Source organism: Leucoraja erinacea, chromosome 17, assembly GCF_028641065.1.
Source record: "Leucoraja erinacea ecotype New England chromosome 17, Leri_hhj_1, whole genome shotgun sequence".
Taxonomy (NCBI): Eukaryota; Metazoa; Chordata; class Chondrichthyes; order Rajiformes; family Rajidae; genus Leucoraja; species Leucoraja erinaceus.
In genome coordinates, this window is record NC_073393.1 from 12,688,009 (window position 1) to 12,704,550 (window position 16,542).

Consider the following 16,542-nt stretch of genomic DNA (forward strand, 5'->3'; position numbering starts at 1 on the left):
CTTCATTAAAATCTGACAATGTGCACTTTAACCGCATGTGATTTTTTTTCTATTGTGGAGATGTTGTGGAGTACAGAGGCAAATAAATAAATGATGGGTCTTTGTCCCAAACATTATGAACTGTATCTCTAAAGTCTAAAATTTAGTAACAAGGTGTCAGGACGACGACCTGTCCCTCAATGTCAGGAAATCGAAGGAGCTAGTCATCAACGTCACAAAGCAGGATGGAGTACAAGCCTCAGTCTACGTCAATGAAGCTTCAAGTTCCTAGTGGTAACTACTACCAACAATTGTCCTCATCCAATCAGACTAATGCTATGGCCAAGAAAGCACACAAATGCCTCTGCTACCTCGGAAGGCTTCCTCCTCAATATCCATCATCACAGGGGCGCCTCAAGGTTGTGTGCTTTACTCACTCTATACCATGCTCTACTCACTCTATACCTATCGCTGTGCAGCCAGACACAGTTCCAACTCCATCTTTAAATTTGCTGACGACACCATCATTGCTAGATGAATTATGGATAATGATGAGTCAAAGTTCAGGTGGAAGAGCAGTCATCTGAATAAATAGTGCTAGAACAATCATGCTCTCAACGTCAGTAAAACCAAGAAACTGGCTGTTGACTTTAGAAGAGGAAGGCCAAGGATCCACAGACCTGTCTTCATCAATGGGTTGGTGGTGGAAACAATCAACCACTTCAAGTTTCTGAGAGTGCATGTCTCTGGAGATCTGTCCTGGACCCAGCACATTGACACAATCAAAAAGAAAGCCTAGCAATCTCTCTAATTGCTTAGAAAATTGAGATTAGGCATGTCGACGAACCTTCTCTTAACCTCTTACAAGTGGATTGTAGCGAGCATATTAAGTGGTTGCATCACCGCCTGGTTCGGCAACTCGAATGCCCAGGAATAAAGGAGATTACAAAAAGTGGTGAACAATGAATTAAACCATGTTACGGCTTTACAAAACTTTGATTAGACAGCTTTTGGAATATTGTGTGCATTTCTTGTCGTCCCAATACGGGAAGGATGTGGAGACTTTGAAGCGGGTGCTGAGGAGGTTTATCAGGATGCTGCCTAGATTAGAAGGTATTAGCTATTAGGTGAGGTCGGACAAACTTGGATTGTTTTCTCTGGAGCATCAGAGGCCAAGGAGGGACCTAACAGAAGTTTGAAAGTAAGAACCATTCTTCCCAGGGAGGATGTGTCACACGGCAGGGACCATTGCTTTAAGATGAGGGGAAGTTTAAAGATGATGTGCAAGACATTTGTTTTAAATATACAGAGTGTTGTAGGTGCTTGGAATGCACTGTCAGAAGTGGTGGAAGAAGAACATATGATAGTGGCATCCAAGAGGCTTTTATATTTGAGTATGTTTGGAATGGAGTGATATGGATAATGTGGATGCAGAAGGGATCAGTTTAATTTGGCACACAGCACAGTCATCATGAGCTAAGAGACCTGTGACTGTGCTGTCCTGTTCTGTTTGTTCTACCTGAGCAAACTCCTCAAAGATACCATCAGATTGAAACTAGGTTGCTGGAGCTGTAAAGCAGTAGTTCATCTAGCTGTATTACTGCTGCTCAATTATTCTTTTAATTTTGCATTGGTCTAATCTTAAATTTGAGTTTTATAACTGGTCTTAATCATCATCCTAAATTTTCCACCTTAAATCTTTCAGCTATAGGGACCTAGATCTCAGGTGCTGCGTGTGTCAAATTTTCAGGCCCTTTGGCAGACGGAGTCCACGCTGACCAGCGATAACCCCATGCACTTGCATTATGCTACACACTAGAGACAACTTGCATTTTATTTATATACCAAAGCCAATTAACTTACAAACTAGTAGTTCTTTGGTGGGCGGGATGCAACTGGAGCACCCAGAGAAAACCCATGTGGTCACAGTAAAAACGCACAAACTCCGTAGACAGCACCCGTAATCAGGATCGAACTGCGGTCTCTTGTGCTGCAAGGCAATAATTCTACCACTATGATCCTGAGGTTTCCCAAGATGCTCCAGTTTCATTCCACATCCCAAGGACAGGCTGGTAGGCTACTTAGCCCTTGTGTATTACCTCTCCGCAAGGATACATCAAATAGAAATCAAAGAGATGTTAATAGGCACAGGAGCAAGATTACATTCCAGGGGTACAGGGAGTGAGGGCGTGGGACAGATCAGCTGGGAGCCACCATGGATGCCCCCTTTCTGTGCTATAATAGATTAATAAAAGGAAGTAAACTTCTCTGCTGAATAAAACTATAATTGTCAATTCAATCTTCACAACGATCACTGCATATTCAGTACATGAAGCACTCAATAGAATGAAATTAATGCATTGCTTAAACATCTTTTCATATTAATCATGATACTTGAATCATGTCATCTATGGAAATTAATACTCAAGATGCCCTACAGAAATATGAATTTTACATTACTGGAACTCTTCCAGGAACAAGAACCACGAGCAGTGTCTCTTGTTATCTCACTATATCTGTTCCTATGTGCAGTTTTGAATGGCCTCAACTAGCTGAATAGACATAGTAACATAAAATTAGACAGCTGCTATTTTTATATAACTGATTCAAAACAAGTTTTAACCATTGTTCTAATTGGACACTTAATAAAGTTTGATTGTAATAGATTCCACCGTGAAACATTAGTTAGCAGCTATTTTGTCACATTCCAAATGGTGGAAAGTAACTGTATAATGGGAATGACACTGTGGTCCTTTTTCATTTATCAGCTTCACATTTGTATTTATAATGGATTCGTCTATAACCGAATATCCAAAAGAACCACATTCTAATGATGGACACAAAATGCTAGAGTAACTCTACGGATCAGGCACCATCTCTGGAGATGAGGCGACGTTTCGGACTGAAGAAGTGTCTCGACCCGAAACGTTACCTATTCCTTTTCTCAAGAGATGGTGCCTGATCCGTAGAATTACTCCAGCATTTTGTGTCTATCATCACTGTAAATCAGCACCTGCAGTTCCTTCCTCCATAATGAAGTATAGACCCTATGAAATATATAAAACATAACAGCCAATCTGCGCAGAGCAATATCCCAGAATTTTTTTTTTTTTTTAAAGAATATTGGCTGAATAATATTTGACTCCAATGTGTTCGGATTTGGGGTCGTGATCATGAATGGGCAAATAGATATTTTTTCAGGAGACAGTGGAAATGCTTCTGCCAGAAGTTCTGGGCCATTAATGTGGATTTGTACTTTCCAGGCTTTGAACGCAAGACCCTCGGAGTCGGGAGCAGAAATAAAGCCGTGGAAAGGGCTCCAAAAGCGAGCAGTCGCCAAGGAAAACGATCACTGCAGGTGGCAGGCCGGGCTCTTGTACTAGATGGGGCTTCCTTGGCGACTGCTGACAGTGAGTAGGGTCCTGCAGAAGCCCGGAGTGTGATTGTAGTCAATGACGCACACACAACGATGGGGTGCAGGGAGCGTACGGGCCTCAGGCCCAGTGACTGTTGTTACCTATGGCCGTAGACCGGCCTGATCTCCGCTTCTCCTCCACCACCAACACCAACACGCTGTCGCCGCACCTCAAGCGCCTCCTCTCTGGTGCCGGCACCGCGCGCCCACCCGGCGGCCAGCGCGCGCCGCCTTCCCATTGGACAGTGGAGCCAAGCCGCCGCCTTCCCATTGGACAGTAGAGCCAAGCCGCCGCCTTCCCGCCGCCTTACCATTGGACAGTGGGGCCCAAGCCGCCGCCTTCCCATTGGACAGTGGAGCCAGCCCGCCGCCTTCCCATTGGACAGTGGGGTCAGCTCGCCGCCTTCCCATTGGACAGTGGGGCCCAAGCTTCCGCCTTCCCATTGGACAGTGGCCGCCGCCAAGCCCGCCGCCTTCCCATTGGACAGTAGGGCCAGCCCAACGCCTCCCATTGGGCGGCCGGACCCTGAGCAGTCAGCGCCAGCGCCAAAGATCCTATAGCGGAGCTCGAGCCGTCAGAGGGACCCAGTCCCGCCCACCCGCGAGCGAGCGGCGTCACGTTACCCAACGGCTGAGGGGACGGACGTCAGTGGCAACGGCGCCGGCGAGAGTGATGCTTCTGTAAACTCCACCAAATACAACGCTGGTGAATGTATGTATAGCCGCTGAAAATTTCTGCACAGTTCTTGTTTTGTATATATTCTTTATTATGAATAAAGTTTTTATTTTAATTCAATTCAACAAAATATAACTTTATTCAGAGGGTGGTGAATCTGTGGAATACTGCTGGGCAGACCAAGTCAGTGGATATATATATTTAGGGCAGAGTTGGATAGATTCTTGAACTGATGTTTTCGGTGTGGTCCTCTGAGGTGGAAAGGGGTCGTGCTCATTCACGGCCCAATTTGCCAGAGACCATCCTGAACAATTCAAATAGGTTTTAGAGATACAGTGCGGAAACAGGCCCTATGCCATGGCCCATCGAGACCACACCAACCAACAATTCCCGCACACTAGCACCATCCTACACACACTAGGGCAATGTACAATTTTACCTAAGCCAATTGGCCTACAAACCTATATGTCTTTGGAGTATGGAAGGAATCCGAAGCACCAGAGAAAACTCACACGGTCACATGGCAAACTCCATACAGACAGCACCTGTACTCGGGATCAAATCTGGGCCTCTGGCGCTGTAAAGCCCCTGTCCCACTTGGGCGACCTCCACCGCGACCTCTGGCGAGTTTGCCCGCGACCCTCGAGGTCGTAGGAGGTCTTCATCACTCTCCTTCAAGGTCAAGAGTGGTCTCCACATAGTCGAGGCTTCAGCTAGGTCGCAGCGTATTTTTCAAAATGTTACAAAAAGTAACCGCAACTAAAAATAGGTCGCCGTGGGAAAAATCGATATTTTTTTATCGTAGGTCTAGTCGAAGCCAGTTGTAGTAGGTCGTGATGCTAGTCGAAGGTGGTCGAAGGTAGTCGAACGTAATAGCTCCGGGGTGAAAAAAAGGCCAGTAGAAAAAAAAGGTAATTTAAAAAGCAAAACATCACCTCTTTCACTCCAAGGCATGTTCATTCATAGCTGGAGAGTTTTTTGGAGAGGAGACTTGTGTTTTAGAGTTGGCACCAAAAAGGCAGCAGAGCAGGGGGAGAGCACAACTCTCAAAAAAACATGGCATGCAGGTATTGCTCACCCCGGAGGAGTGGCAGGAGGTGATGCCACAGGAGGTGCAGGAGGAGGTAGCCCTGCATGAGACCCCTGGAGGAGGAGACCAAGGTGGTAGTATATGTCCCCACCATCGTTCACTGCCTCATTTGAAGGCAGCAAAGCAGCCCTTTCTCCTGCGTCTGACGCAGCATCAGAGGCAGACACAAGAGGTGAGGGAGGGCTGGAGGAAGGTTATGCCCTACACCTTCGCCAGGCAGCAGGAGGGGGACCTTGAGGAATGGTTCCAGCAGAATGCCATCCTGTACGAAAAGGAAACTGAGGGGTACAGGGACAAGAATGGCATGCTTGCCATCCACTGCCCCACATGTGTGCATAAAGTTCCATATTTTCTCTGGTGTACTGGACAGTCCATCACATCATCTCCATTCACCCATTGAGACCTCTTCTTGTGTTTCCTCTTCACCCTTGCTCTTCCCCTTCTGCCTTTCTTAAAAGATTGCTGAGCCAAAAGGGCTACTGCAAACAGCAGTAGTTGTATTTTTACTAACATCCTCCAAACTAGTTCCTTCCTTGCTTGCATGGTTCAGAATGATTTTTTTTTTTAAACCTGGGAGGCATTTTTTAGTGAGAATAAAATGCAGACATGACATCATTTTATCAGGTGATCATTTGAGCTGTAGACATTCCTCACTGGTCATTATTGGTTTTCGGTATGGTCCTCTGAGGTAGAAGGGGGTCGTGCTCATTCACGGACTAATTTGCCAGAGATCTTCCTCGAATAAAACGTACATGGTCGAAGCCAGTCTTCAACATAGTCGAAGGAGGTCTTCTTCTTAGTCGAGGGAGGACTTCAACATAGTCGTAGGAGGTCGTACATATAGTCGAGGAAGATCGTAGGTCACCGCAACCTTGATTTTTTTTAGTCGCTTAAGGTGGCCAGAGGTCGCGGTGGAGGTCTCCCAAGTGGGACAGGCCCTTAAGGCTGCAACTCTACTGCTGCGCCACTGTTCCACCCAGGAGGAGGCAAATAGTTTCTAATGACAAACTCGCTAGGTGTTCGAGATGACTAGGGTGCTCCAGGCAAGCAAGCCCGACTTGCCCGCTGTGGGCCGACCTCAGAGCGCTCGCCTGGTAGGCCCAACTCACCCGCCACGGTCTCCGCCAACAACGGGAACACGGCAGAAGGCTTGTCGGTCGGCGGGAACAGGAACCCACTAGAAGGCTCATCAGATGGCGTATACGGGAGGGAGCTGGAGAAGTCGGGCGCCCGAGGAGCAAGGACCTAAAGGAGCAAGGACCTAAAGTGCAGAAGAGAATCACTAGGCTGTTACCTGGAATGGAGGGTTGTAGTTATTAGCATAGGTTGGATAGTTGGGTTTATGCTCACTTAGGAGGCTGATAGCAGATATTTTTGTTTGTTTCACAATGAGGGGAATATTTAGGATACATAGTCAGCATCTTTATCCCAGGTCAGGGGAGTCTAGAACTCCTGGGCACAGGTTTTAAATTAAATTTAACAGGGATCTGAGGAATATGCGAGTATCTGGAATTAACTGCAGGAGGAGGTGTTTGCGATCGATACAATTAAAACATTTAACATTAATTTGGACAGTTACTTGAATAGGAAAGGTGTTGAGGCAATCAGGTCTAATGCAGACTAACATAGATAGGCATCACTGTCAGTATAGATGAGATAGACCAGAAAGGTCAACTTCTATGCTGTCCGTTTCTATTGTTTTCAGTTGAGGATTTATTTTTAATCATGTAATACAGACTTTATACCAGCAGATGACACCAACCACTGCCTGAAGGCCAGAGCAACTTGCTCACTGTTGGAAAATCTGAACCACTCACTCAGTTAGAAAGACAGAGTCGAAAGGGAATACTGGCATTTATCTGACATTGAGGAACAATGCCCAACTGAGGGTGGATAAGTCACCTGGGCTGGATGGACTGCACCCTAGGGTTCTGAAAGAGGTCACTTTAGAGAATGTGCATCAGTAGTAATCTTTCAAGAATCACTAGTCAGGTGTGGTTCTAGACGTTTGAAAAAGTGCCGATTAGCACTTGACTTCAGTGGTTGGTAAGATTTTAGGGTCTGCTCCCCAACGCAAGATTCCACTGCTCACCCATTCCCCCAACTGCGCAGGCGCGGCTCATTTCTCCCCATCCCCCAGCACTCCTCTTCACCCTCCCTCTTCAATCCCTAGAGTGGGGGGGGGGGGGGGAGGGTAGAGAGGGGGGCATAGAGGGGGGATAGAGTAGAGAGGGAAGGGGGTAAAGAGGGCGGGCGTGGAGGGTAGACAGGGGGGGCGAAGAGGGGAGACAAGGGGAGGGAGGGGCATAGAGGGAGGGGATAGAGAGAGGGAGAGGCGTAGAATGTGGGGGAGGGAGGGTAGAGAGGGAGAGGGACGAGTGGGGTACCGCAAGGCTCAGTGCTGGGACCCCAGCTATTTACAATATATATTAATGATCTGGATGAGGGAATTGAAGGCAATATCTCCAAGTTTGCGGATGACACTAAGCTGGGGGGCAGTGTTAGCTGTGAGGAGGATGCTAGGAGACGGCAAGGTGACTTGGATAGGCTCTGGGTGAGTGGGCAAATGTTTGGCAGATGCAGTATAATGTGGATAAATGTCAGAGATTTATCCATTTAAAATGGTGGCAAAAACGGGAAAGCAGACTATTATCTAAATGGTGGCCGATTGGGAAACTGGGGGAGCCATGCAGCGAGACACCAAAATAGAGGGTGTCGTGGTACATGGATTACTGTCCAGTCATTGAAGGCTTAGGCATGCAGGTGCAGCATTTGGCAGTAAAGAAAGCTGAATAAAACCCAGGTCACAATGTTAGCTTTCACCTAAATTGCAAGCCATTGGGACCTTCATTGATTTGAGTGTAGGAGCAGGGAGGTTCTACTGCAGTTGTACAGGGTCTTGGTGAGACCACACCTGGAGTGTTGTGTACAGTTTTGGTCTCCAAATCTGAGGAAGGACATTATTGCCATAGAGGGAGTGCAGAGACGGTTCACCAGACTGATTCCTGGGATGTCAGGACTGTCTTATGAAGAAAGACTGGATAGACTTGGTTTATACTCTCTAGAATTTAGGAGATTGAGAGGGGATCTTATAGAAACTTACAAAATTCTTAAGGGGTTGGACAGGCTAGATGCAGGAAGATTGTTCCCGATGTTGGGGAAGTCCAGGACAAGGGGTCACAGCTTAAGGATAAGGGGGAGATCCTTTAAAACCGAGATGAGGAGAACTTTTTTCACACAGAGAGTGGTGAATCTCTGGAACTCTCTGCCACAGAGGGTAGTTGAGGCCAGTTCATTGGCTATATTTAAGAGGGAGTTAGATGTGGCCCTTGTGGCTAAGGGGATCAGGGGGTATGGAGAGAAGGCAGGTACGGGATACTGAGTTGGATGATCAGCCATGATCATATTGAATGGCGGTGCAGGCTCGAAGGGCCGAATGGCCTACTCCTGCACCTAATTTCTATGTTTCTAATAGAGAGGGAGGGAGGGCGGTACAGAGGGTAGATAGGGAGGACGCATATCCCTCCTCCAACTTTCCCCATCTCCCTACTCCACACCCGCCCCATCTCCCTCTACTATCACACTCCCCACCCCATCTCCCTCCTCATTTCCCTCATCCTCCTCCCCTCACTCCCATTGTGAATGGGGTTTTACTGATTCAAATTTCTCAAAGCTTATTAGTAGTGCAAGAGGTGCAGGATACAAAGTGGTTGAGTAACTCAGTGGGTCAGGCAGCACCACTGAAAGATGATCTTACAATTTGCATAATTATGATACACAAATGGGATACATAGTTAGAAGTGTTATCCCAGATCAGGGGAGTCTAGATCTGGGCATAGGTTTAAAGTGAGAGGAGCGAAATTTAAAAGAGATCTGAGGAATAAGTTTTTCACACACAGAGTGGTGAGTATATGGAATGAACTGCTGGTGGAGATGATGGCAGTTGATACAATTTAAAAATTTAGCATGCATTTGGACAGGTACTTGTACAGGAAAGGTGTAGTGGGAATCAGGCTTAATGCGGACTCACATAGATAGGCATCGCAATCGGCATAAATGAGATGGGACGGAAAGGTCAGCATCTATGCCGCCCGTTTCTATTGTTTTCAGTTGATTTATTTTTCATCATGTAATACAGGCTTTCTATCAGCAGATGGCATCAACCACTGCCTGAAGGCCAGAGCCACTCGTTCACTGTTAAAAAATCAAAACCATTCACTCAGTTGGAAAGACAGAGTCGTGCGGGAATACTGGCATTTGTCTAACAGTGCGGATGTATGCCCTGAAAATGGGGGCAAATATAACCCACCCTGTTATTGGTTTTGCCACTCTGCATCCGATCTGGAGCAAAGCAATCTTGAATGTTATGAGCAACATTAATTCATCAATATATTCATCAATGATCTACCTAGCAGTGGTCAAACAGTTAATGCTGCTGCCTCACAGTTCCAGAGAGCCAAATTTGACCTGAGCTTGAATGCTTTAGACACAGCTGGGCATGTGAAAACTAGCACCAATTTTCAGCTACTTCAGCAGTGCACCATACACCATGTTTCCTTTCCATTCAGAATTCAATTCCTTCGACAATTATAAAATCTGTCCTTGCAGCACTCATGTCCTGCAGTATATTCCCTGGCCATCTCCCTGCCCCTAAACTCACCTCTGGAACACCAAGACAACAAGGACGCATATATACATAGACAATAGGTGCTGGAGTAGGCCATTTGGCCCTTCGAGCCAGCACTGCCATTCAATGTGATCATGGCTGTGACCCCTGGTTCTGGACTCCGCCAACATTGGGAACATGTTTCCTGCATCTAGCGTTCCAATCCCCTAATAATTTTGTATGTTTCTATAAGATCCCCTCTCATCCGTCTAAATTCCAGTGAATACAAGCCCAGTCGCTCCATTCTTTCATAAGACAGTCTCGCCATCCCGAGAATTAATCTTATGAACCTACGCTGCATTCCCTCAATGGCAAGAGTGTCCTTCCTCAAATTAGGAGACCAAAACTGCACACAATATTCCAGGTGTGGTCTCACTAGGGCAAGTGCAGAAGGGCCTGTTTGCCAAATGGCCTCCTCCAGCACCTATTTTCTGTTTCTATGTGATGTTTTGGTTCGGAACCCTTCCTCAGGGGGGCTGAAAGGGGGGGGGGGGGGGGGGGGGGGGGGGGGGGAGGGAATAGAAGTGGGGGGGGACTGTAAGTGGGAAAATGCCAGAACAAAATAGGACCGGCAACAGATTAGCTCATGAATTGGTATTAGTTTACTATTGTCACATATAGGGAGGTTTCACGGCAGTCGGATCAAATGGAGTACACGCCATGAACTGCAGGTAGGCACTTACCATTGTTTCCAGCGTAGCGGCCCCGTTAAAACCCGCTGAAATTGTCAATTTTTGCACTGTAAATAAATATGGAAACCGGGATAAGCATGTGAGACATTTAGCCTACTTCAGAATTCCAAACGGGAGGAGAAATGACGGTAGATAAAAACGAGAGCTGAAGGGACAACAACAGCCAGAGTGCTTGACGAACATTGGCCGTTTGCTCACTGCATTTCATCAACAATAAGGCATTATTTGTGTTTTTTCTTGATTCCTTTGGCATCTAAAAAGTTTCAGAAGTGATAAATCTGGCTGTAATTTTTTTTAAATCGCCCATGGTTCTCGTGGGTTTTTACATACAAAATGAAAACGCATCTGAAGAAAAATTTACAGCCAGATTTATCACTTCTGAGAATTTTTAGATACCAAAGGAATCAAGAAAAAACACAAATAATGCCTTACTTGATGAAATGCAGTGAGCAAACGGGATAATTCCCAATATTTTCAATGTTTACCAAGCACTTTAGCTGCTGTAGTCCCTTCAGTTCTCGCTTCTCTATACCTTCATTTCGCTTCACTTTTGGAATTCTAAAGTTGGGTACATGTCTCTCACCCCGACTCCCATAATTTTTTTCAGCACAAAAATTCAACATTTAGGCGGTTTTTAACAGGTAGGAAAGTACGCGTTTCTAGCAATAATAACATATACCGGATATCCTCCAGTTGGATTTAGCGGCTCCGTGCGTCGAGCCCTATGACCCAGTGACCTTTCGTGAAACCTTCCTATACTAAAATTCAGTGAAAAACTTAGTTAAAGATACAGTAGATCAGAAGTTTTGGAATTCATCTCCAGCATATGAGAGGTCCATTCACAAGTCAGATAAAAGCGAGGAAAAAACTTGGTGAATCTCATGGAACGTCCTTGAAAGCTTTCTTATCTTCTGTGCAATAGGAAGGAGAAGAGAGAATGACCAGAGGGAGACTGGTCTTTGATAATGTTGGCTGTTTTCCCGAGTCAGCTTGAAGAGCAGATGGAGTTTACTGTGAGAGAGGCAGAGGAGGTGCTGGTGGCTGGGTTGCCTGATTTGAGAAGCACAGACTCTTCCAGAATTGGAGTAGGAGGTGTTTGACGTGGCAAGCAGTTGAATAGTGAATAAGATGACATCTTTCCCCAGTTTATGCCAGAGTTCCAATTACAGACAGAGAAAGTGGCAATTGCGTGGATGTGGTGATTCTAAATAAATTCAAGTGCTGCTTATTTTTCAGATTATCATTCTGTCATTTGTAACATAAATAAGTGATTTTAAATTAGTCAAGATGCAATCCTTTTAATGTTATTTTTTCACCTAACAGAATGTCCTTGTTGGTTGATTTCTGGATATTGGTAGAATCAAGGTAGCTGGTGATCGCGCAGGGAAAGGTGTTCACGGTAAAAGATTAATCATCATCTTGTTGAATGAATGGGCTCAAGGAGGGGTTGAATGGCCCGCTCTTGCTCACAAGTGTGACATGTCTTGCATTCTGGTCTGATTAAAATAAACACTGGGTAGAAGGAGGGAAGAAACTTGTGAGATTGGGATCGACTGGCCCACTGCAGACTGCAGGAGTACATGCTGAGGGACGCACTGAAGCTCGGTGCAGCCAACGCCAAGGCTCAGTGGGGGCGGACCACAGTCTAGAGTCCTTCCGCTGCTGGACATGGGGGGCAGGGTGTGGTGGAGATGCCCCTCAAAAAAAAGGTAAGGGATCCCACACCAGTGGGCCGCATGAGTGGGGGATAAATTTGTGAAATTTGAGCAATGTATGTAGACTGTATTGAATAATTTGTATAGCCTCCGAAAATGTTGGATGAATTTGTTGCACAGCTCATGTATTGTATATATTTATTACCTGAATAAAGTCTATTTTGAAAAATCTTTGAAAAAATTGTCAAGATTGGGATGTACGAAGAGAGCTCCAATGTTGCTACATGATTTTAGACTTTAGACATACAGCGTGGAAACAGGCCTTTTGGCCCCCTGGGTCCGTGCTACAAGCAATCACCCCCAAACACTAACCTACACTCACTAGGGACAATTGTATAACTTACTGAAGCCAATTAATCTACAAACCAGTACGTATTTGGAGCATGGGTAGAAACAGGTACACCTGGACGATACTCAAGCGGTCACAGGGAGAACGTATAAACTCCATACCGACAGCACCCGTAGTCAGGATCGAACCCGGGTCTCTGGAGCTGTAAGACAGCAACTCTACGATTGCACCACTGTGCTGCACATGATTAAGGTTTCATTCAGAGATCCGCTTTTATCAATCTTTCTGTTAACTTCTACCAGTTACAAAGACAGAAAATGCTGGGAATACCCAGGAACTCAGGTAGCAAGTATGGAGAGGAAATCATTTTGCAGATCAGAGAGAAGGTATCCAATTTGAAATATTAACTCTGGTTTTCTCTCTCCACGGATACTGCCTGACTTGATGAGTGTTTCCAGCATTTTCACTTTTTAATTTAGAATTCCAGTATCTATAAGTACACATCATCTATATAAATAATTCTGAAGACAATGTTGCTGATGTAGTTAATAGGTTTGCTGATGTCACCAAAATTGGGGTAGTGAACAATTACAGCCGAACCTGGCTGAAACTGCGGAAATGGGCTGAGAAAAAGCAAATGGAATTTAACATGTATAGGGTTTTGCATTTCGGAAAGTAAAACCAGGACAGGACTTATACAGCAAACGGTAGGGGCCTGGAGAGTGCGGTAGAACAGAGAGACCTAGAGGTGCAGAAATATAGTTCCCTGAAAATGTCATTAGCTGGAAAGGATGCAGAGAGATTAAGAAAGATGTTACTATGACTGGAGGGCATGAGTTATAGGGAGAGGCTGAATAGGCTGGATCTATTTTCACTCGAGCGTAGAGAGGTTGAGGTGTGACCTTATAATGGTAGTCAAAATCATAAGGTAGATGCACACGGTCTTTTTTCCCACAGTAGGTAAGTCTAAAACCAGAAGGCATAGTTTGAAGGAGAGATGGGAAAGATTTAAAAGGGGCCGTATGGGCAGGCGTTTCCACACATTACAGAGGGTATATGGAACAAACTGTCAGGGATGTTGCAGAGGCAGGTACATTTACAATGTCTAAAAGACATTTGGACATGTACATAGATAGGGAAGGTTTAGAGGGATATGGGTCAAAGGCAAATTAGACTAGCTTAAATCGATAATGAGGTCGGCATGGAGTGTTTTCAAGACCCAAATATATCGACAAAGGAACAACGAATTGGCCTGTTATGCAGCAGCATAACAGGCCTATAAACTCAACGCACAGAACATTTTTAAGGATATTTTTAAGGCAGAAATTTATAGATTCTTGATTAGTACATGTGTCAGAAGTTATGGGGAGAAGGCAGGAGAATGGAGCTGAGGGAAATATAGATCAGCCATGATTGACTAGCGTAATTTTCCTATATGAACTGAACATAATATATAATAATTTAAAAAAGCCAACAAATTCTAGGGTCATAGGGTCTGTTTCCATGTTGTGCGACTCAATTAGCAGCTGTTCATTAACTGTTGTCAGTTTCCAGGATTCCAGGACAAGGGATAATGTTTTCAAGAATTGTAGGTTCTTAAAACAACAACAGCCCGTGTGTCCCGTGAGTTCCAGCTCGGGTTCCTTTCCCGGTTGTATATTTATTTCATTCACAATTCTGGACATCGCGTTCCCTTTCAGTTGCGAAATCGTGACGTTTTCCCAAGTGCGTGTCCAACAGTACATGCTGTTCAAAACAAACTAAAAGAACATGGCATCCTCATGGGAAGAGTAGAGAGTGGGGTGGGGGTGTGTGGGTGGGGGGTGGGCGGTGGTAGTCACAAGCAAAGATCCTGTAGGATCTTTGGTCACAAGGTGTGGAAATAAGGTTGTGTGAAACGCTGCTGATGTGCTGACAGTGAGTAGCTGATTAATATTACTCGCACGTCACCAAAACCCGTGTGCAAAATGTAAACGCTGCACTCAGTCTGAAATGTTGCAGACTTGTCGCGCTGTGTATCGTATCGTGTGCAGCCTTTGGTGTGCAGCAAAGTCCCGATCTTTGGTGTGCAGTGTCTCCGGGGACAACTCCGCCCTCCCCCTCAACCTTGGCTCCCGGTCTACTTCCTGTATACAGAGTTGTGATCGAACCATGCCTCCCCGCGCTACATGCAAGGTATCCATGTAGGAAGGAACTGCAAATGCTGGTTTACACCGAAGATAGATACAAAATGCTGGAATAACTCAGCGGGTCAGGAAGCATCTCTGGAGAGAAGGGAAGGAACTGCAGATGCTAGTTTACACCGAAGATAGACACAAAGGAAGGAACCTGGCTCCAGAGATGCTGCCTGCCCCGCTGAGTTACTCCAGCATTTTGTGTCTACTAGACACAACATGCTGGAGTATCTTTGCGGGACAGGCATCTCTGGGTAGAAGGAATGGGTGACGTTTCGGGTCACTGGACGATAGGTGCAGGAGTAGGCCATTTGGCCCCTCGAGCCAGCACCTTGTCTGAAGAAGGATTTCGGCCTGAAACGTTTCCTATTTCCTTCGCTCCATAGATGCTGCTGCACCCGCTGAGTTTCTCCAGCAATTTTGTGTACCCGCCATTCAATGTGATCATGGCTGATCCTCCCCAATCAGTACCCTGTTCCTGCCTTCTCCCCATATCCCCTGACTCCGCTATTTTTAAGAGCCCTACCTAGCTCTCGCTCCAGAGATACATTAGACATGATATCCATATCAAAGATCCCTAGTATCATTGATCTATATCATGAAAATAGAGTTGATGGAAGAGGTTGGAGGAGGAAGATCTAACGGCAGCCCCCCCCCCCCCCCCATGTTCACTTTCGTTTTGCACAGACGCTGCATTTCCAACAGTTTTGGTTAAGAAAGAACTGCATATGCTTAAGCAAAACACAATGCTGGAGTCACTCAGCCTCTGCGGAGGGAGTGGACAGACAATGTGTTGGGTCGAGACCCTTGGATGACGTTTTGGGTCGAGATTCTTCTTCAGACTGAGCTTCAGGCTCTACCCAAAACATCCTTCTACCCAGAGATGCTGCCTGTCTCACTGAGGTGGGACAATAATGTCTCTCCCCGCCTGACAAAGGATATTGACATGAAGCGTAACCTATCCATGACTTGATGGATCTGGCCTGATGGTCTGCATCCCAGGGTACTTAAGGAAGTGGCTCTAGAAATCGTGGATGCATTGATGATAATTTTCCAATGTTTTATAGACCCAGGATCAGTTCCTGTGGATTGGAGGGTAGCTAATGTTATCCCACTTTTTAAGAAAGGCAGGAGAGAGAAAACAGGGAATTATTGGCCAGATTGCCTGACATCGGTGGTGGGGAAGATGCTGGAGTCAATTATAAAAGATGAGACAGCCGAACATTTGGATAGCAGTAACAGGATCGGTCCGAGTCAGCATGGATTAACGAAGGGGAAATCATGCCTGACTAATCTTCTGGCATTTTTTGAAGATGTAACTAAGAAAATGGACAAGGGAGAGCCAGTGGATGTCGTGTACCTGGACTTTCAGACAGCATTTGATAAGGTTCCACATAGGAGATTAGTGGGCAAAATTGGGGCACATGGTATTGGGGGTAGAGTGCTGACATGGATAGAGAAGTGGTTGGCAGACAGGAAACAAAAAGTAGGGATTAACAGGTCCCTTTTAGAACGGCAGGCAGTGACTAGTGGTGTACCGCAAGGCTTGGTGCTGGTACCGCAGCTATTTACAATATACATCAATGATTTGGATGAAGGGATTCAAAGTAACATTAACAAATTTGCAGATGACGCAAGGCTGGGTGGCACTGTGAACTGTGAGGAGGATGCTATGAGAATGCAGGGTGACTTGGACAGGTTGGGGGAGTGGGCAGATGCATGGCAGATTGTTGTATTGTACTTCCGGTGGCGCTGGTGTCAGCAGCCTCCACCTACAGCCCGGTATCTTTTTGTTTTTTTGTTTATTTAGTTATGTAAAAGTGTGTTTTTTTGGTGTTTTTATGTG

At 45.7% G+C, this 16,542-nt stretch overlaps 1 protein-coding gene and 1 long non-coding RNA gene across 2 annotated transcripts in view; one reads left to right on the forward strand and one right to left on the reverse strand.

The window, feature by feature from the left end:
* nup93 (nucleoporin 93) overlaps window positions 1-3,588 on the reverse strand; it is a 96,326-nt gene extending 92,738 nt beyond the window's left edge. Inside the window, exon 1 of the mRNA XM_055648562.1 lies at window positions 3,497-3,588. The gene's annotated coding sequence lies outside the window, so the exon portion shown is untranslated. The remainder of the gene's footprint in view (window positions 1-3,496) is intronic.
* Window positions 3,589-4,001: 413 nt separating this feature from the next.
* LOC129705138 (uncharacterized) lies at window positions 4,002-14,272 on the forward strand. Its single transcript, XR_008724857.1, has 3 exons — window positions 4,002-4,106; window positions 4,876-4,981; window positions 11,842-14,272. It is a non-coding gene; the product is annotated as an uncharacterized LOC129705138 (long non-coding RNA).
* Window positions 14,273-16,542: the final 2,270 nt, after the last annotated feature.